At 35.7% G+C, this 19,630-nt stretch overlaps 1 non-coding gene across 1 annotated transcript; it reads right to left on the bottom strand.

Annotated features, from left to right (window-relative positions):
- Positions 1 to 5,041: 5,041 nt before the first annotated feature.
- On the bottom strand, positions 5,042 to 5,114 carry TRNAT-GGU (transfer RNA threonine (anticodon GGU)). Its single transcript has one exon. It is a non-coding gene; the product is annotated as a tRNA-Thr (tRNA).
- Between the last annotated feature and the right edge of the window lie 14,516 nt (positions 5,115 to 19,630).

The raw sequence follows: 19,630 nt of genomic DNA, 5'->3' as shown, positions 1-19,630 counted from the left end.
CATATCCCCTGTGGTATTTTGTGGTGGAGCATTATGGGTTGGGTCAAAAACGCTTATACCACCTTAAATGACGTAAAATTGGGTGTCATGAAAGCTCTCGAGTTTGATTCGTTATTAAAAATATACAGGTCTTTGTTAGGCGTCTGCTAGTTTTTATCTTCGAGATAAAATAAGTTTGTAACCAAGCTTCAAAGAAAAGAGCGAAAATAACGGTCCGTAAAGATAAAGTCTATTTTCCATCAAATCCTGAACAAAGGTCTAACAGCTCAGATTTAGAAGCGTGGAGTGAAGCAAATTGCTATCGAAATCCTGTGAGAGTTATCATAACATCCAACAAATTAAAGGCAATTCTATCATGATAGGATTTCAAACATGTATTCCATAGTGCTTGGCACAAAGTGTAAAAACCATTCGGTCTTTCGACTCTTTTCCTTGCATGAGCTCAATACAGTCTTTAAACCGGCCCGGAAGGGTTAATTAAAAATGCCGTTCTCTAAAAGAAAGTGTTAATTCAATCGTATCTTTGGAACTTAAACAGGAACAGTGGTCGACTATCCAGTGTCTCTAGAATGTTTTGCTTTCATTCTATATAGAAATTGTCAATAATATAATAAATTAGTTCGGTTGATAATGATTGCATAATTGTATAAATCTACCTTCATAGCAAGTATTTACAATGGTAAATTTATCTTGCGATTCAATAATTGATCATTATTTTACCAATGTAAGCATAACTCTAATTTCAGAAAGTGATTTGATTTTCAATAGGTCAAAAACTACTTGTAATTTATATAATCACCTACGAAACCAAATTATAATTTAAAAATTTTAGCTTTGGAGAATAAGGGTCATACTTATACTAATACACTGTTTTATTTTAGACCTCTAAAGTAGTTAAAACTTTTTCCAATATTTAAGACCATTTAGGGTTTTATCATAAAACATATTGAAACCTTCTGCCCCCAAATTCAGTCCTTTTGTGGAGTGTTTAAGTACTTATTTTACACTCTTTTATCCATTTTACTTCATAATCAATAAGAAGTCAATCCTTTTTAACTTTATTTTAGTCCTTTATAGGCCCTTATTTAATTATATTTATTATTATTCAATACGACTCAATATATTAACCATTAACATGGCCAGATTAGGCTGGTTTTCGCTCGGGGGGAATAGTCGAATGAGCGTCCCTAAAGTCGTTGAACGAAGGGGGTTGATCACGTAAAGTATCATTTATTACTTTCAATTTTTGATATACACATAGCAAGAATTATTTGGTGCCGATATTTGGGTTATCATAGTTTGACGCCGTAATCGATATCCCCTATATTTAAAATCTGTTATCAAATTTTTAAAGACTTAACCTTAGTTAAATATTCCTGGTGACTGTAATTTCTTCGCATTATGTTATTTTAAAGAAAATATTACGAAAATAAATAACGTAGTATTCAAATACTATAGTCTCGAAATTGGTCCATATCATTTGTTTCTTCGTTTAAGGGAATTAATTGGGTATTCAAAAGGACTAAATGTTAGAACATAACATTTTTATACCTTTACCACCAGGACTGGAAAAGGTTTATTCTTAGGGCTCGTTCCCTTTCAATACCCCAAAAGGTATTGTAATAAACATGGAAGAGTAAAATGGGTCTAAAATAATTGATTAGACCGTTTTTAGTAACCAAATGGTTTGAAATAAATTAAAGTCCAATTTTGGTCGTTTTATAAACCTTTATTTTTAACAGTGTACTGCATAAAAAAATTAAACAGAAGTGTACAACTATATTCTAAGCCTTTGAATATGCAATCGCTGCGACAGACTATCATTAACCGACGTTATTATGTTACTTACATAACCAAAGTATATTTCTTGGTTTTTATCCGTCAAAATAGGTTATTAATGTAATCTAATATTGCCAAGACATTTCGCAACACATTTTCTTCCCACCTACAAAAATGAACATATTTTTAGATAATTCTAGAATCTAGATTTACATATTTTAAACTTACGGATAATGCAATCTTTTCAATGCATATTTCAGTAAAATGCCTCTAGTTTTTTTCAAATCCCCTTATAAATGAACGTATATAATTAACATAACAGCAACAAATTCGACACTCTATTTTTACAATTCTAATTTTTATAACAACTGTCTATTTTGACAAAGACCGTCTAAATCAATACGTGCCTAAGGACTGACAACCTAGCGGGAGTTCTTACTAGTCTTTTTATACTAAGTTACGTTTAGTTGTTTTTCTAGTAAGTATGTATTGCTCATCAGCTAAAGATACAAAAAAATGCTAAAGTTGTATTATAATCCAAAATATAAATACACCTTTTCCCAGAATACTACAGCGCTACTGAAAACTTAATATTGAAATTCTGACTGCCATTTATTAGAATGATACTCTGATCAGTGAATGCACCTCCAAGATATTTCAATAATCGCACCATCGAAATACGGTTTGAAAGACAATTGCAGTACCAATAAATTGTTTGAGAATAGACTAGCGAATCAATTGATTTTTGGTGCAGTCGATGGGCTGTAGACCACCACACTCTTCAGTGCATTTTATATTTGGCGAAGGACAGTCAGCTGTAGGCTATTCTGGAAGAAAATAAACATTCAATTATTCGTCACAAGTAAAAGAAGGTCACAATGATGTATTTTACTGCAGTTCATTGTGGGATTTTAAGCAGAGAGCAGCGATGGAAATTCAGCACTAAATCCTAATCAAATAAAAAATTCCGCACTAAATCCTAATGAAATAAAAAATTCCGCACTAAATCATAATCAAATCAAAAATTCCGCATTAAATCCTAATCAAATAAAAATTCCGTAATTAATCATAATCAAGTCCAAATTCCGCATTAAATCCTAATCAAATAAAAATTCCGTAATTAATCCTAATCAAGTCCAAATTCCGCACTAAATCCTAGTCAAATCAAAAAATTCCGCACTAAATCCTAATCAAATCAAAAATTCCGCACTTAATCCTATTCAAATAAAAATTCCGCACGAAATCCTAATCAAATCAAAAATTCCCCTCTTATTCCTAACCAAATCAAAAATTCCGCACGAAATCCTAATCAAATCAATGATACTAGAATTTAATAAGAAATTACGAGCATCCTAATATTAATGATATTAGATGAGCTAAAAGCGAACACTGAGGCAGCACAAACAGACGTGGAAGCAATTGGAATTGCGGAACTTTAAGCACGAAATTGGGAAAAAATTCACATATGAAATAGACTTGGCCAATTTCGTTTCGCCTACCTAGATGGCAAATAGTCTGCTAGTATTGCACTTTGACAGGAGTCCTTACAAATAGAGTACCATTTTTTTCTCAAAAAACTAAGAAAAGTGAACAAATTAGCTTTTTAACTTGAATGTATAGGAGTTTAGACTTAGTTTTATTGAGTAAAGTTTCTACTCCTACTGGCTCCCTAATTTGTTAACTAGCCGGGGCTTAACCCTTGAATCACTATATTTTATATTTAAATCATATTATTCTACTTACAGGTTCCATCCTGGATAATTTTATCTAATGCTCTTCCGTAACGGATAAAGAACTTTATTATAACTTGGAACTGAGTTGGTAGTTTTACACCGGTTCATCAATATTAATCATCATATATCATATCATTTTGCCACGAGATAGTGTCCACAGCCCGAAAGGTGCAGCAATGGAACGATCAGCACAGACGTGGAAAAAAGGGTATATTCTGTAGCAGCACCGCCAGACACCCAGCTTTCAAAAGAACGGAAGTAAACATCCAGAGGTTAAGGTCCAATAACGGCCAACTTGCATCCCAGAGACTCCCGCAGACCTGGAGCTGGATATCCTGGCTTGAGACCAAAAGGTGGGACAGCAAGGGTAGCAGCGGCTCATACGGGGACCCCGCCACGCAGCTGGAAACCATCAACTCTGACAGAGTGCCGACAGTGCTGGGACCATCCTACGTTAGCCTGAGCCGAAGCGTAGTCCCCGGTCCCTACACTCTTAAAAACGTTGGGTTAAATGATTTTGGTCATTTCATTTTTAACTACTTTTTGAGTAAAAAATAACCCAAATGTAGTTGAAAATCTTGAAACGCAAAATTTGGGTTAATCAAAATTAGGTTGTTCTTAAGATAATATAATAGCAACCCAAAATTGGGTCATACTATCGAATTTAAAGTTCCCTCGCGCCAAAAACGATATGAGCAACTAAATGTGTCCATCGAACTTGTAGTCTTTGGAAGACTGGAAATTAAACTTTCTGCATCGTTTCCATGAGTGCTTGAAAAGATTCTTAATTTTTATTCTAAAGGTATAGAATATTTTTAATTTTATTTACTATTTATAATTAACATTTTTCCAATATTTTAAATTTATTTTTGTATGTTGTGTTGATATTTCAGCGGAAGAACGTAATGAGCTCCCTTGTTTAAATTTATTGCAAATTGCCAAGGCCTTACGATATTCTTTCAAGTGTGATCAAATTTATAAATGGATGTTTTTGTGAAAACAAAATTGAATGAGTGGTCAATTTATAGGCATCTTTATATCCCCATAGAAAAAAATCTTAACATGCAGGTACAAAGAATAAAATTGGAAGGCTTATAATTTCAAGACATAATTTTATACAACCAAATTAATTGTTAATTTATAACCCAAAATTGAGTCATATATTAACCATATTTTGGGAAACTTATAAATTTAACCCAAAATATCATTATTAAAATAACCCATTTTGGGTGAAAACGAAAACCACCCAATATTTTGTTTCGTTAAATACTGACCCAACAATGAGTAAAACAAAAACCCAATTAATTGTTAAATTATAACCCAAAATTTAGTCATATATTAACCATATTTTGGGTTAATATTCAATCCATATTAGGGTAATTTATAAATTTAACCCAAAATAGCATTATGAAAATAACCCTTTTTGGGTGAAAACTAAAACAACCCAATATTTTAATTCGAAGTTTCATTTAAATCAAGGAATACTTCTGCGCATTGTTCCATACCAGAGTGACTGAGAAAAATCATATCACCTCGGGTAGGAATCGAACCTACGACCTTTGGGTTACCGTCCCAACGCCACTACCATTGGACTACCGAGGCCACGAATAATCAGGCCTCGGACATCCAATTTTTAAGAATGACTCGATCTGGTTCACATTATTGACGGGATATATTTAACCCGTTGTTGACGGTGCCGTAGCATTTAACGTCAACTAATTTATAACAGGACCTTGATAGCCTGTAGTCATAACATAGAGATAATTTTATTTTATTATTTCGCAGGAATTTTATATAATTCGAAGTTTCATTTAAATCAAGGAATACTTCTGCGTATTGTTCCATACCAGAGTGACTGAGAAAAATCATATCACCTCGGTCGTAGGTTCGATTCCTACCCGAGGTGATATGATTTTTCTCAGTCACTCTAGTATGGAACAATACGCAGAAGTATTCCTTGATTTAAATGAAACTTCGAATTATATAAAATTCCTGCGAAATAATAAAATAAAATTATCTCTATGTTAACCCAATATTTTGTTTGGTTAAATACTGACCCAACAATGGGTAAAAAAACAACCCAATTTGGGTCAAAAACAACCCGATATTTTTTACGTGACGGAAGTTGGGGGTCAGGTAGGACCATTTGACCAAGGGTAATATCTCCCAATGTGTCCCTGCCTTTATGGATTACAAGTGCTGAACTCCGCCCCCAGAAAGCCACCAGTTATTGCACCCCTTGGCCGGTTGAGGACCGTTAGAATTTGGAATGCTAACTTGTGGGTTCGGAATGCCCACTATATCGAGTTCGGTAAGTCAACCATTGAATTCGGAATGCCCACTATCGGGTTCAGTCTGCCACCATTGGGTTCGGAATGCCCACTATCGGGTTCGGTCTGCCAACATTTGGGTTCAGTCCGCAAAGCATTTGGTTCGCAATGCCCACTATCGGGTTTGGTCTGCCAACCATTGCGTTCAGACAGCCAACAATAGTTTGTGGTAATTCTAATCTATTAATATACCGATGTAAATTTTACAGTTTTGAAATAAATTACCTATTTCTTTCTTTTTTAAAGAAGAATCTTCTACTTTTCCCCCATCTGTTATCTCTGGTGTTATTATCTTTTCCGTAAAATAGTGTGAAGCCTGGAAATTGTCGGCTTTTGTCTAAACCATGTACGAGAGTTACCTATAAAATACTCTTTATTAATAATACTTTATATTTACCAAATGTTACAATGCATGGCAACTAATAACTATCTCTAGAAGAGAGAATAGAAAAGATGTGACTGGTTAGGTCGGAGTCCGTAACCAAGAGGGTTTGTCCATTGTCCCGACGTCCCTTATATAACGGGCCCCTCGGGTGACGCTACCGGTCTCCAACCTATAATTGGCTGGAGAAGAAAGCCCGCCAAGAAATCTTTGCGGACTCACTGTGGTGCAATAGTAAGCGTCAACGGTACAGCTTTACCCCGCTCTTAACCCTTCGGGTCAGAGGTCACCACTTTCGGAGAATTCCGAAGGTGGCCGACGCGAGCGAGGATGAGTCATCCCTACCTTCCCCAGCAGCGTTGGCCCGAAACAACGAGATAACTCTCAGAAGTAAAGGGAAAGACTGTTAGGGACAAAGCCTTCATTTGCGGATGCAAATGAAGGCTTTACAATAGTCAGGCGGTTCTAAAGCTTCTTTAATTCCAGATTTCGCTGGTGAAATGGTTTCGTTTTTAAATTTAGTATCTATGAATTTTTACTTATCGATTCCACAAATCGGTTGATTTATTTTGTCAGCAACATCATTAAATATTTTATCACAGTGTTCAGCTATAATTAGACATCTTTATCCGACTACCCAATAAGGTAATTATTTTTAATCCTAGGGCCCGTAACATTAGGGACCTTGAAATTAGAAGATAACAATGCCAAAGGGGCCCTTATAAAGCTCAAAACTAAGGGCTCAGGTGATAGTTAATCCGCATATGTTGAAACACAACGTAAGTAGTCAGAAATACCTAAACTGATTGATAAGATTTACTCAACATGATATTCAAAACACTCTTTGCAGTACATATCACGATGGATCTACTTGTGAATATCACGAACTCCAGCGTTAGCGCTGGTTATGCTTTATTTGTAAGATAAGGCCTAAGATTTTGCCTTAAACCATTTCCTTTCGCATCCTCCCATTTATCTAACACGTTTCTCATAAAAGCGCTTTTAATCTTTCAATTTATTTATGCTCATTACTTTTTTTCTGAGCATATTTTAAGAACACGCTGCAACATTACTCTCTTTTTTCTCAAACATACCCGAAGCAATGCCTTCAAACAAAGCTTTTTCGCTTGAATTTTACGCGCAGTGCCATTGCTATACAATGTAGACTCACTGCACCAAATTTCGAAGACAGACACGAACAAAAATAAAAATAGTTTTTCTCTGCCCATCATCCCTGTGATGGAACCCTTTAATTAGATCTTCTGCTTCACAGGAATTGCAACAGATGGTTTTTCGAGCTCTATAATTTACATGACGTAGTGCCTCTGCGTGGGGTTGAATATCCCAAAAGGCGGGAAAGCATGGGCAGCAGCGGCTCATACGGAGACCCACAGCTGGAAACCGACCAAGTTGAATATTCATATCTTGATGAAATACTGGTATAATCCAATGCGTATTTAGAAGAAAAAGACGTGGCTCGTAACCAACTAGGCCTAAACTGCATTGCAAGTTTCGATACAATAGACTTTGTTTCGAGCCAAAATGTGGGCGACGCCATTTTGTAACCCGGGCACATGTTTAAGGCATTATATAAGTCGCTAGATGACTTGGGCCTAAGGTGGTGCCTTGCGTATTAACCTGACTGATTATTGGTAGGCAGTATATTTTCATTGCAACTAGATACAGCAAGAAAAGTACCATTAAATTTGGTTTTTTAAATGGCCAGGCAGAAGGTTGCTTTTGTTTATAGCTAAGGTGCTCTACGTTAATAGTTTAGTTTTCAAAACAATGCGATATTATAAAAAGAATATAATAAAAACTGTTATTTCACAAAGGTTTTTTTTAATTTTTATCTGTGACCAAAAATATTGGCAGCCATTAGATCAAGAGGCCACCTAGAATTATGCGGCTATTATTTAGTTTGAATAATGATAAATATTTACGAGGGCCCACTTCAGTAGAAGCCCAAGGTTCGTAAAAGAAAAGGCACTATATGGTAGAAGCCCACAAAGTCAACTTTCCATCGGGCAAGGCTACCCTACACTCTTAAAAAAAGGCTGTTTTAATGGTATAGTAAGGGTTAATATCTGTAAAAAACACACTTTAATGTTAATTTAAACGCCCTAAAGGGATTTTTATTGTCCCAAATTAAAAACTTGAAAAGGTGTATAAAGGGTGTTATATTACCCCGTAAATTGAGTGATTTAACACCTGGTAAGGGTGTAGCTCCCTTAAGGCGGTAGTTTAGTACCCCAAAAGGAGTATTTTAACACTTTAAAGGGAGTATTGTAGCACCCTTAAGGCAGTAGTTTAGAACCTTAAAGGGAATAGTTTAAAACTGTAAAGGGAGTATTATAGAACCCTTAAGGTACTATTGTAGAACCCTTAAGGGGGTAGTGTAACACCCTGAAGGGAGTCGTTTGGTACCCTAAAAGGAGTAGTCTTGTACCCTAGAGGGAGTAGATAATAACCCTGAAGGGAATAGTTTTATACCACAAACTGTATAACAAAGGAACCAAAACGGAGGACATAAGCACCCCAAACAGTGTAAATAAACACCCTAGCAGGAAAACTGATTTTTAAGGTGTAGAATAACATACTTTATAAACCTGTTAAGGTGTTAAATATGGGACAAGAAAAATCCCTAAAAGGTTTGAAAATACACCCTTTTTTTAAGAGTGTATGTACAGTCGGTCACTGCTCAAAACCTTCTTGCCCCTTCATTCTTAAAAAGGAAAAATGAAAAATGAGAAATTTGTTAATAGGAGAAGAGTATATCAATAATCACACTTGTAGGGGTGGTGTGATGAACTTTTTTCGTTTTTGAGCTCTTGTTTAGAAGGTAAAATTTAAGGTCACTATCAAAATCTTTCGAGCATAATAGTAACTCTGAATTGTCAATTTTATATTTATTTTAATTTTCATGAAGGGAGAGAGTAGTCAAAAATTCAACTTTTCGTTCCAGTACTAGGTTTAGTTTTAGTTTTAAAGAACAAATTTTAGGGCTGTGCAAGTAGTGGTTTTAAACAATCGAGTCGGGTTTCGAGTATAAATAAATTTTTCCATCGGGTAGTCGAGTCGGGTAATATTTTGATCGAGTCGGTTTGTCGAGTACTCGATAATTTCCAAATTTTCTTTGTTCGAGTAGTCAAGTAGTCAGAAAAACCCATTCGGGTAATCGAGTAGTTAGAAAAATCGTACTGGTAGTTGATTAATCGACGAGTTCTATTCTGGTAGTCGATTAATTAAGAAAATTTTAAAATAGCCTACTAGTTACTACTTAAATGAATGTAACAAGTTAAAAAAAAATTATTAACAAAATGCAAAGAACATTAATCAGGCACTCACGGCAGAGATAATTCCGAGCTCTCTCAAAACCAAAACCAAAACTAAAAAACTTATATACGAATCCAGCCAGCCAATCACTCAAGGTCATTGAAATTGATGTTCGTTTGCATTTATTTCCCCCGTTTTTCTACCCGGGCGAATGTCTATGACAAACAGATTATTGACGAGTGGTCAATTACCCGAATATTGTCGGCGGGGAAAAACAATCCGATGAGTTTTACAGGTGGCTTAATCGAGTATTCGAGTACCCGATTAGGGCAAATTTATGATACTCGATAATCAACGATAATTTAAAACTTTCTTATTCGAGTTCGAGTTCGAGCATCTGACCTCAAAAATCGTCGGTTACTCCATGCTGATCGAGTACTCGCACAGCCCTAAACTTCCCACATATTTAATATTTATTATTTAAGTTATAATTTTAATTAGAAAAGTGTTTGCGTTCCAGTTTTGTCGCGAAACAAACACTTAATTTAAAAATATACTTTTAAAGTGCCCGAGGAACCACGAGGAACTTATTATCCGAATTTCCGAAACATTATGTTTCAATCAAATTGTTTAGTTTAGCCCTTGGTCTATTTTTTCTATTATCTTTTTGGGGGGTACTAACGATATGGTAGAACTAAAGGGAGCTGATAAATCAAATAGTTCCGGATGGCTTTCTAGCCCGTCTACCTCTAAGGACCCACCAATTCATAAGGCTAGTCTTTTTTATCTGGAAATAATGAACATTGAGAGAAGAGAAATCATCATTTAATTTCCGGTGTTGAAGAATCTGGAGCATATGTTGCGCAATGTAATCACGGTTTCTTTTTCGGATATCACTAATTGACAAACCAACATCTGATACGGCAAATATCATCAAAATTCGCTTTACCAAGAACGCATTTAGGATCACCGAGAACTTACGAACCGGACCCCATTCATTAAGGGGAAACAATTTATCTCATTCTTGGAAGAGTTTCCTGCCGTTTGGTTTTCGATCAAATAATTCTTTTTTTTAAGATAAGACTTTGATAGGAATTCAAGGATTTGTTCAGAGCAATATTTTTTATAAGCCCTTTAGTTATTTAAAAAAAATCATTAAGGCAAAAAACATTTCGGTAATTTTCAAGGGCGTAAGATAAATAGGAGGAGTTCATCATTATGCCCTACGACAACGTCCACAGCCCGGAAGGTGACTAAACCGAAATGGCAGCAAGATAACTCTACTATTGATGGTCTCAATTTCAATGCATGCCACTCAACCCAGCAAAAGGCACATCAATTGATCGACCGCTTCGCCACTTCGCGCACATCTGTGGTAATAAGAGCGGATGCCCTAGTATCTCCAGCCGACACCCTACCTAGTACCCAGTGGCGTAACTAGGGTAAATGTCGCCTATAGCAAGCACAGAAATCGCGCCCAGCCTGCAAGGGCGTATTTAAAGGGGTTTGGGACCAGGGGAGTTAAAAATGACGTGTTACCATACGCACTGGGGGCTTCTACTTGGGAGAAAGGTGATTAATGAATAATAAAAGCAAAAGAATAGATAATCTTATTATCTCTTGTATTGATGTCAGACCAACATGTGATATTCCTTAAAGAGGCTAAAACGTTTACTGAAGATATACACTTTTTAAAAAATCTTTCTGAATTTTTTCATACTACTTTTTGATTTTTGGCCATTTTGCGCCCTTCTCAAAGTGGCGCCCATGGCATGTGCCATGTCTGCCATACCCTAGTTACGCCACTGCTAGTACCTACGTAGGTATAGAGTGCCAAGCGAAAAGGCTCCTAAAGGGGAACGACGGGTACACTGCGACCCAGCGTAACCCGGCACAATCGGCACAAAAGGCCGGGAAACAGGGCCACAGCGACTCATACGGAGACCCGTCGCCCAACAGCAGGCTACCTAATCCTCCGAGTTGGCCAGGATGCCGGGAACCTCTCCGTTAGCCTGAGCCGAAGCCCAGTTCCCAACCACTACCTGAACGAAGTCGTAGGTGGAGATATCATGTGTATCAGATTTGTAGCCCGGTGTACCGCAAACAGAGAACACCACCGGAGTTCCTCATCATATTGCCCTATGCCAGCGTCCCCAGTCCCGACAGGTGACAGAACAGCCAAGGCAGCGAGAGAACCCTACGGCTGACGGTCGCACCTTTGACGCAGAAGGTGCAACAGTGGGACGACCAACCCCTAACTTCGCACACAGCAGTGGGAATAAGAGCGGATGCTATATATAGCAACTCCAGCCGACACCCTACCTACGTAGATAGAGAGCCACACCCTTCAGAAAGAGCTCCTAAAGCGGAATGACGGGCACACAGCGGCCCACGTAACCCGGAACAGCTGGCACCGGACACAAGGTGTTGTCCCAAAAGGTCAGGAAACAGGACCACAGCGCCTCAAACGGAGACCAGCGGCCCCACAACAGGTTACCAATTCCGCTGAGGCGGCCAGTTTGCCTGGCCTCTCTCCGTTAGCCTGAGCGGAAGCCCAGTTTCCAGCCCCTACCTGACGGAAGTCGGAGGTGGAGATAGGACCATTTGATCACAGCTTACATCTCCCAGTGAGCCACCACCACCACCCTTATGGGTAACAAGAGCTGGACCCCGACTTCCTGGTAAACCCACCAGTTATTGCACACTCTGACCCGTTAAGGGGCCCCCATCTGGTGGCAGAAAACTTTAATAAACATTCAAAGAAAATAGTTTGTGGGAGGAACGTATATTTAAAATAGGTAATTTTCGGGGTGTTAGAATGTGCCTGCCATCTTCTACGATTTCGTTTTTTGCGATTTCCTCATCTCAAGTATCCCACGCTCAAAGAAACATTAGGGGTTGGGGGGGAGGGAAATTAAGGACGTTGAAATATATCAGTTCCACAAGATGGAGCCTCCTTTTTAAAATGCTCTGAAAAAACTCAACATTGAAGTCGTGTTTTAAAGAAGTTTTTTTTATAAAAACAATTGTAAAGCGAATTAATGATTAATTTAATATTTAATTATATTTAGATTTCATAAATTTGTTCGTGGTTAAATATTGAAATAATAAAAAAAATGGGCTATTATAACCAAGAATACCTTGGGCAGCATTCTATTCGCCTTTTGACTCTCGAAAGACAAACCACACCCACAATCCCAGTTTCTCCTGATAAGGGGTAAGACACTGACCAATAGTAGATGGAGTTGAAAATTGAGAAATATGAGTGAAGCGTTGTGGGATGAGCGACATAAGTACGGGTCACGCTAGCGAGTTTAGAAAGTAGACTCGTACGTTCTCACTTTTAATAAATACGTTCTCGGGTGACTGAAGCATATTTCTCCAATTCATCCGGCTCCTCATTATTTAGAAAGGGGTGAGAGGTTTAAGAACGGCGAGAGCGAAGAGACGCGATTCGCGATGGAAAATAATTAGTGTCGGTTCATTTATTTGCAATGAAAGAGCCAGCTAAGCAATTGTCTCTATATTAACTGTTAATTTACTGTTCCCTGTTGTATAGGGAGCCCTACGAGGAAAATCAATCCTTGCGCGCTATTGGAAGGTACGGCTGAATTTTACTCTTTTCTTTCTTTCTGCCCGAGTCGGAATTGGCCGTACCGTCCATTTAGAAAATTGCTTTACTTTCTAGGCATAGACGACCGGAAAAAACGCTTACGATTGGAAAGCTGTTTGCTTTGCTTGCTAAAGTTTTGTAATGAAATTGTGTATGACTATTTGAATATCTGTTTTTTATACATAAGTGATATGTTGTAATAATATAGGGTATATACGTCCGTATCTGCGTATGTATTTCGTATTGTAAATTGGGTAATTTGGTAGATGGATCACCAAATCTCGCATGGGCGTTATTATAGTATTAAATTGGGTTTAAAAAATCATTGATTTATTTCGGAGAAATTAATATATGAAATTGAAGAAGAGAGGGTTAGTATTTATAACTATGGTAAATAATCTTTAAGCAAAGACCTTTCAAGTGGTAATTATATATAATTGCGATTTAATTTTTTCTACTCATACGAAGTGAAAACCAATTAAAGAAGAAAAAGTTGAATAAAATATGTAAAAGATAAATAAAAATAATTTCATAAAAAATAAACGATTTGAAATTGATAAACTTTGATGTACATCCTAACTTACAAGGAGACCCGAGGTGTTACACACCGATTTTGTTCAAACTCGGGGGATTGGTCAACATAAAATAACATGGGATTTTGACCGATTTCCCTGTGAAAAAAATTTAAAATATTGATAAAAATTGTGACCATTTTTATCATTTTTTTTTATAATTTTGGTATTTTAATTTTTTTTGGGACTCTTGGAATCGGTCAAAATCCCATGTTATTCACAATGGGAAAATTTCCATTTTAAGTTGTCAAAAACATTTTTCGTTGCCATGGCAAAACCGTTGCCCATTGAATAAAATCCCTATAGGATTTTTCAAGTTACATGAAGGTCTACCAATGCCCCGAGTTTGAACAAAATCGGTGTGTAACACCTCGGGTAGTCTCCTTGTTAGTGCTGAAAAAATAGGAAAATCTCCAATATAGTAGTTATTTTATTAATTATTGTTCAAAGCTGTTGAGTAAAAGATTTCGCTTCATTTGCAAATTATATTTTTTCGTTAAGTGCTCTACTTGGTGTGTGAGAACTTCAATAACACGGTTCATTTACGTTCGTACACAAGTATAAAGAACGGAGGACACGAAAGAAGTTGTTCGATGTCGAGAGCGGCTGAGATGAAATGAATTCCCGTATTATATATTTCTTCTTTTTATGACCATCGTGTATAACTTTCGTTTCGGGCGGAAAGTTCCCATAATTGGAAACTTAATTAGCCAACTAATTAAGGAGGAGTTTTTCTATATCACTTTATATAAAAGAAATCTGTCTTAATCTGAATAAGACAAAAGTAATAAAAGGGCCATTTAATTATTCTACTTTAATTACGAGTCTTCGATCAACTTGTCTACACTTTGGATTGATTGTCTGTACATCATTTTAGGTTCTTGTAAGAGTTTGTTATAGACTTATGGCGAACAATATTGTGGTTAGAACTTAATAATTCTATTCTAAAATGAAAATGTTTCAGTTTTCACTAATAGAGGTACTATAGGGTTTCATTAAATAAATTAAGTTTTTTAAAAATTAAAATTTGAGTTTGATTAAAAGATGTTTTTCGTTCTTATTTTTGGATTAGAAATCAATATAATATAGGTTCCATGGGCTTTTATTATCCCTTTAATAGCAATATAAGAAATCTGTACTGAAATGAAAATATTTCTTTTGTCGCTTTTAGGGTACTTGTTCGGTTTTTTATTGACTTCTGTTGCAAATAACTCTCAAAAGAATATCATAAATTATCAGTGAAATAAAAATATTTCTTAGGCTTCTATTCCATCAGTTTGAAATGCTTATTTCTGAAAGCCGGAAGCAATTTTTTTTTTAAAAACTCAACTTAATCGATAAATGGCGCATTGAATTGAAAACGTTTTTTATTAAATTTATCATTTTCGAAAGCATTTCTCTTTCTATGTTATCCGCTGCTAAACTAACTAAAAAAAATCAGAAACTAATTTAAAAACATTTTCATATTTTTTTGGCAAAATTCCTTTTGACAGGTGAATTTTCTGCTTGGTTTCTCTCAAATGACACAAAATGGAGGATTTTGTGAATTTCGTTGTAAGAAAAACTAAGCAAAAGCTGACTAAGAAATTAAGGACAGTCTGATAAAAAATTTAAACACCCTCTACGCAAATGCTGTACCTTTCCTTATCTCTCCAAAGAATTTTATTTTGTGCAATGAATGATATCAGAAAGAAAATTAATGCACATAATAATTATTAGTGCGATATCATCTGAGCAATTAAATGATATAAAGTTTAAAGTGAGTTTAAAAAATGTACGATTCAGAGTTGGTAAAATAATAAGCTCTAAGCCTCCGGTGACGTGGCGGTAGAGGTCGGCGTTTGAATAAGAAATTATACGATTGTTTATATTTATCCATAACCGAAAATTATTCAGAAATATTCGAAAAAAATGATTAATTTTGCATGTTAAATCGTTGTTTAATCGTATAATTTATTCGTATAAAACAAATAATGCTAATTTTAATGATTAATTGAAATTTTTGCGGTTAATTTATTTGTTCCGCCGACCTTTACGTGGCGGCGGGGTTTGCACTTTCGCCTCACAGCGATAGGGTTCGATCCCAGATTGTGGCACTGGCTGAAAACTCGGAACAACTCATTCCGAGTTGAGTTTGCACGTTCTCTTCACACTGGTTTTCAGCCAAGTGGTTCGGTTTTCCCTTCCCATAAAAACTGAAGAGCTCGTAATGAATTTCCTTAACGGACTTTGATAGAAATAGATAAAAATCGATCACGACATGTTCCTGGATGCAGCTTCTTCCAAACCAACGAATCTTACTAATAGTAAGTGTAGGGAGATGTTGGCTCGCGTGGCATGAAGGGTTTGCCACCACCCACCTACTCATTGTAACCCGACTACCTGAATTAATGGCTGTAAATGTCTCTTTGATGGCTTTGGCCTAAGGTGGTGCCTTGAGTATTAGCCTAGCTGATTAATTATTATTATATTTAAACCACTTATATATAAACTATCATGCACTTCCAACTGGGCCCCCAGGAATTGACCTTTATTAATTAGAATTATTATTATTATATTATCTGTCTCTGAAATCTCTGAGAATCATATTAACGTTACGTGTAAGCTCTGCTACGACTGAACGATTGTTCAGCCCATTAAGGCGACTGAAAACGTTCTTATGAAAGATTAAAAGATTAAGCATTACTAAATTTGCTGATTATTATTTATTATTATTTTTAACATTTATATCGTCCTACATGTAGATAATGTCGTGTTTTCCTTGGTAGAAACAAATGATCTTGGAAAAATACTTTTTACAAATTTAATAATTAAACATTTAGTGTTTTTGAGGGAGTCAGAAAGTAATAAAATATACTATGATGATGTAATTAATTTATTTCATTACACTGTTTTCCTTATTAATGAATATTGTTTGAAATAGTGAAAAGTGAAATCCGATCATGGACAAGAGGAGTTATAGAATTACTGTGGCAAAGACAAATAGTTTACTTTTGTATTGCGTCTTAATGTACTTTGCTTCACTCACAAATGAATCACCCTTTTAAAGTTCCACTGAGGGTTTTACTATAAGCAGATAAAGGGAAAGAGATACAAAGAATATAATTTAATCAAATGGTTTGCTCATGGGTCCTTAATTTTGAATAGGTGTTTCTATAAAATACGAAAGGTCACGTGTAAATGTTTTTTCTACGTCACTAGCTTTAGCTATTGAAGATAGAGAGCAGGCGCTGGGATCGATAAAGATTTGGGAATTTGAAGACCACATGCAAAACGCCAATAAGTACTAAAAGCTTAAGCTCGTGACGCGGAGAAAAACATTTTATGCTTTTAATTTTTTATTGTTTTATTTTATGGAAACACCTTTTAGAAGGCGCTTTACTTTGAGTTCTGCAGGTGTCGTTTGTAACTTAAGTAGGCAGCAAAGGAAAAGTATAACCAAATCCTACTTAGATAAAATATAAGGATCCATGATTGAATCGAAGATAAGGCCACTATTTTGTAATTCGAAACTCAAATGCAATTTCTGAAGATCTAACTGTAGAAAAAGACGTCTATTTTTTCGCGCCAACGCTATTTGTACGTTTTTGGTAACGCTCTACAATTTTACCACTGACAAAATTCTTATAGCATCTAGCGGTTAAAATTTAAAGTTTCAAAAAAAGTGAAAATATTTTTCGATTTAGATGCAATTTTGGTAGAAAGTGTCCCCCGGCACGTATAATGTACAGTACAAATTTCAACTTTCTAGGAAACATAGTTTTTGAAAAAAATCACTTTTTCGAGCAAATAAAAACACCCTATATAAGGAAAGCATCATTATTATTTTCTAACCAGTATATTCGTTATAAATGGGTGAAATTTTATTTTAAATTTATACTAGCCGCAAATGGAATTTCGAAAGTTATACAAGTACATTTATAACAGCATTAAATTCTATAAATTTTAGCAGCCCAGCTCATCACCCCCTAAGAATGGCCCTGACATGTGGCCAGAAAAGTTTGCTTTGAATTAAAGCTTAGACGAAACCACATCTACTATTTACAACTCTCGGAAGAAATATTGTGACTTTATTGTTGGGAGTTCGAAAGGCATCTTCGTGGAAGGATATAAAAGGATGAAACATTTTGGAAAATGGTACCGCGTCACGAAAGATTTTTGGTAGAATGTTTTTTTTCCTGGTGTTATCGAGGAATATGGAGAATTGGACACCGAAATTTGTCCCAGATTCCACTGAAAAGCAAGAGCAGAAATACACCAAATAAAAAGAAAAACTAAGCAAAGCAGCAACTAAAAAACATAAACACATTTTTATCGACAATGTAAATTAAAATTAATTTGGACATTTAAAGTTCTGTATTTATTACGAATAAGTTTTTGAAGCTTATCTTTCGGTTATTTAATTATCCCGTATTTCATAAACTTAACAACAACAACAATCAGCTAGGCTAATACCCAAGGCACCACCTTAGGCCTAAGTCATCGAGCGACTTTTATTTCATTTGAAAATAATTGTAGAATAACTTTCTAATTTCTATAACATTTTTTAGTTTCTCTTTACGGGTTAAATCGGAGTTTTAAGACTGATTTGCTTCATTGAAACCCTTTCAGTGATTAGCCTGAACGTGTAACCATACTCTTTATATGATCTTTGTAAGAGGGAAAAAACTCGTCTTAGGCCTAACCGAAATATTTTGCGTCGAGTAGAAAAATTGTCGAGGCCTAACCGTGATCACGCCGTTTTAACATTTTGAAAAATGAAAATGAAAAAAAAAAATTATAAAGTGAAAGTCAGGCGAATCTGGTTACCCTTTCTCACCACATAGGGGAAAGTAACAAGAGACGGTGTTGTAATGAAGTTTAAATTTAAATGAATTAAATCAATAACAATATTCTTTGTAAGAACTTTAACACTTTTCCAGTATGGCATTCTATCTTTATGATATTGTATGAATAAACACGTTTTGAAAAAGACAGTATTTTATTATCGCTCTGCGTCCCATGCTAAGGAATCTTTCTACGATAAAGCAACCGCGTGGATGATAATGGTTCATTTTACAAAAAAATGTCTCACTAGCACCATCTCTGGGATTTGAAGGATTGAATTTGAACCGTGATTAATCTACACTGGGAATTAAAATTTCGAAACCAAAATATTTTAGGTGCTAGATTTGTTTACGCCATTTTGACCAAATGTTTTGCCAATTTTGAACTCAACTGGAACGAAAACACTTTTCAAATTAAAATTATAACTAAATAAATATTAAATGAAAGTGCTAGGTGGGAAGTATGCTCTTTAAAACTAGGCCTAGTACTGGAAAGAAAAGTTGTATTTTTGAGTACTCTCCCCCTTTATGAAAATTAAAATAAATATAAAGTTGACAAGTCAGAGTGAATATTTTGCTCTAAACATGTTTGATAGTGAGTCATTAATAAAATATTTAGTTCAAAATGGTTAGTAGGTAAAATTTAAGGTCACTAAAAGTGATCTTAAATTTTACCTTCTAACCAAAAGCTCAAATCGAAAAAAGTCCGTCATACACCTACAAGCGTGACTCTTCTCTTTTAGACAATTTTTCCATTTGGAATCGAGTTCCATAGAACCCTTTCAAAGATGAATAACCCAATCTTCTTGATGAACTCCAACTTTTGTCATCGGGTCATCGGTCCGTCGCTTTCTGGTGCGGGACACCGATTCCAAAGTCAGTTAAAATCTTCTTTTATTGATAAACGTAGCTATTTACCTAAATATTTGTTTAGTGACTACGCTCCTAAAGTTCGAAAGGCTTATACTTCAAAGGGGCAAACCTTTATCACTACAACAGAGAAAGCTTTAGAACTTCCAATTAGGAACGGGTTCCAGCAGAGCCATAACCCGGCGGAGGGACGTTTTAGGACTACCGAATTATATCTGAACCCTTTTCTTTTCTCCATTATCGACCTTG

This window comes from Leiobunum rupestre, chromosome 10 (assembly GCF_980474605.1).
Source record: "Leiobunum rupestre chromosome 10, qqLeiRupe1.1.hap1, whole genome shotgun sequence".
Taxonomy (NCBI): Eukaryota; Metazoa; Arthropoda; class Arachnida; order Opiliones; family Sclerosomatidae; genus Leiobunum; species Leiobunum rupestre.
Note: the sequence above shows the minus strand (reverse complement) of the source record. Positions and strands in the feature narration are given on the sequence as shown.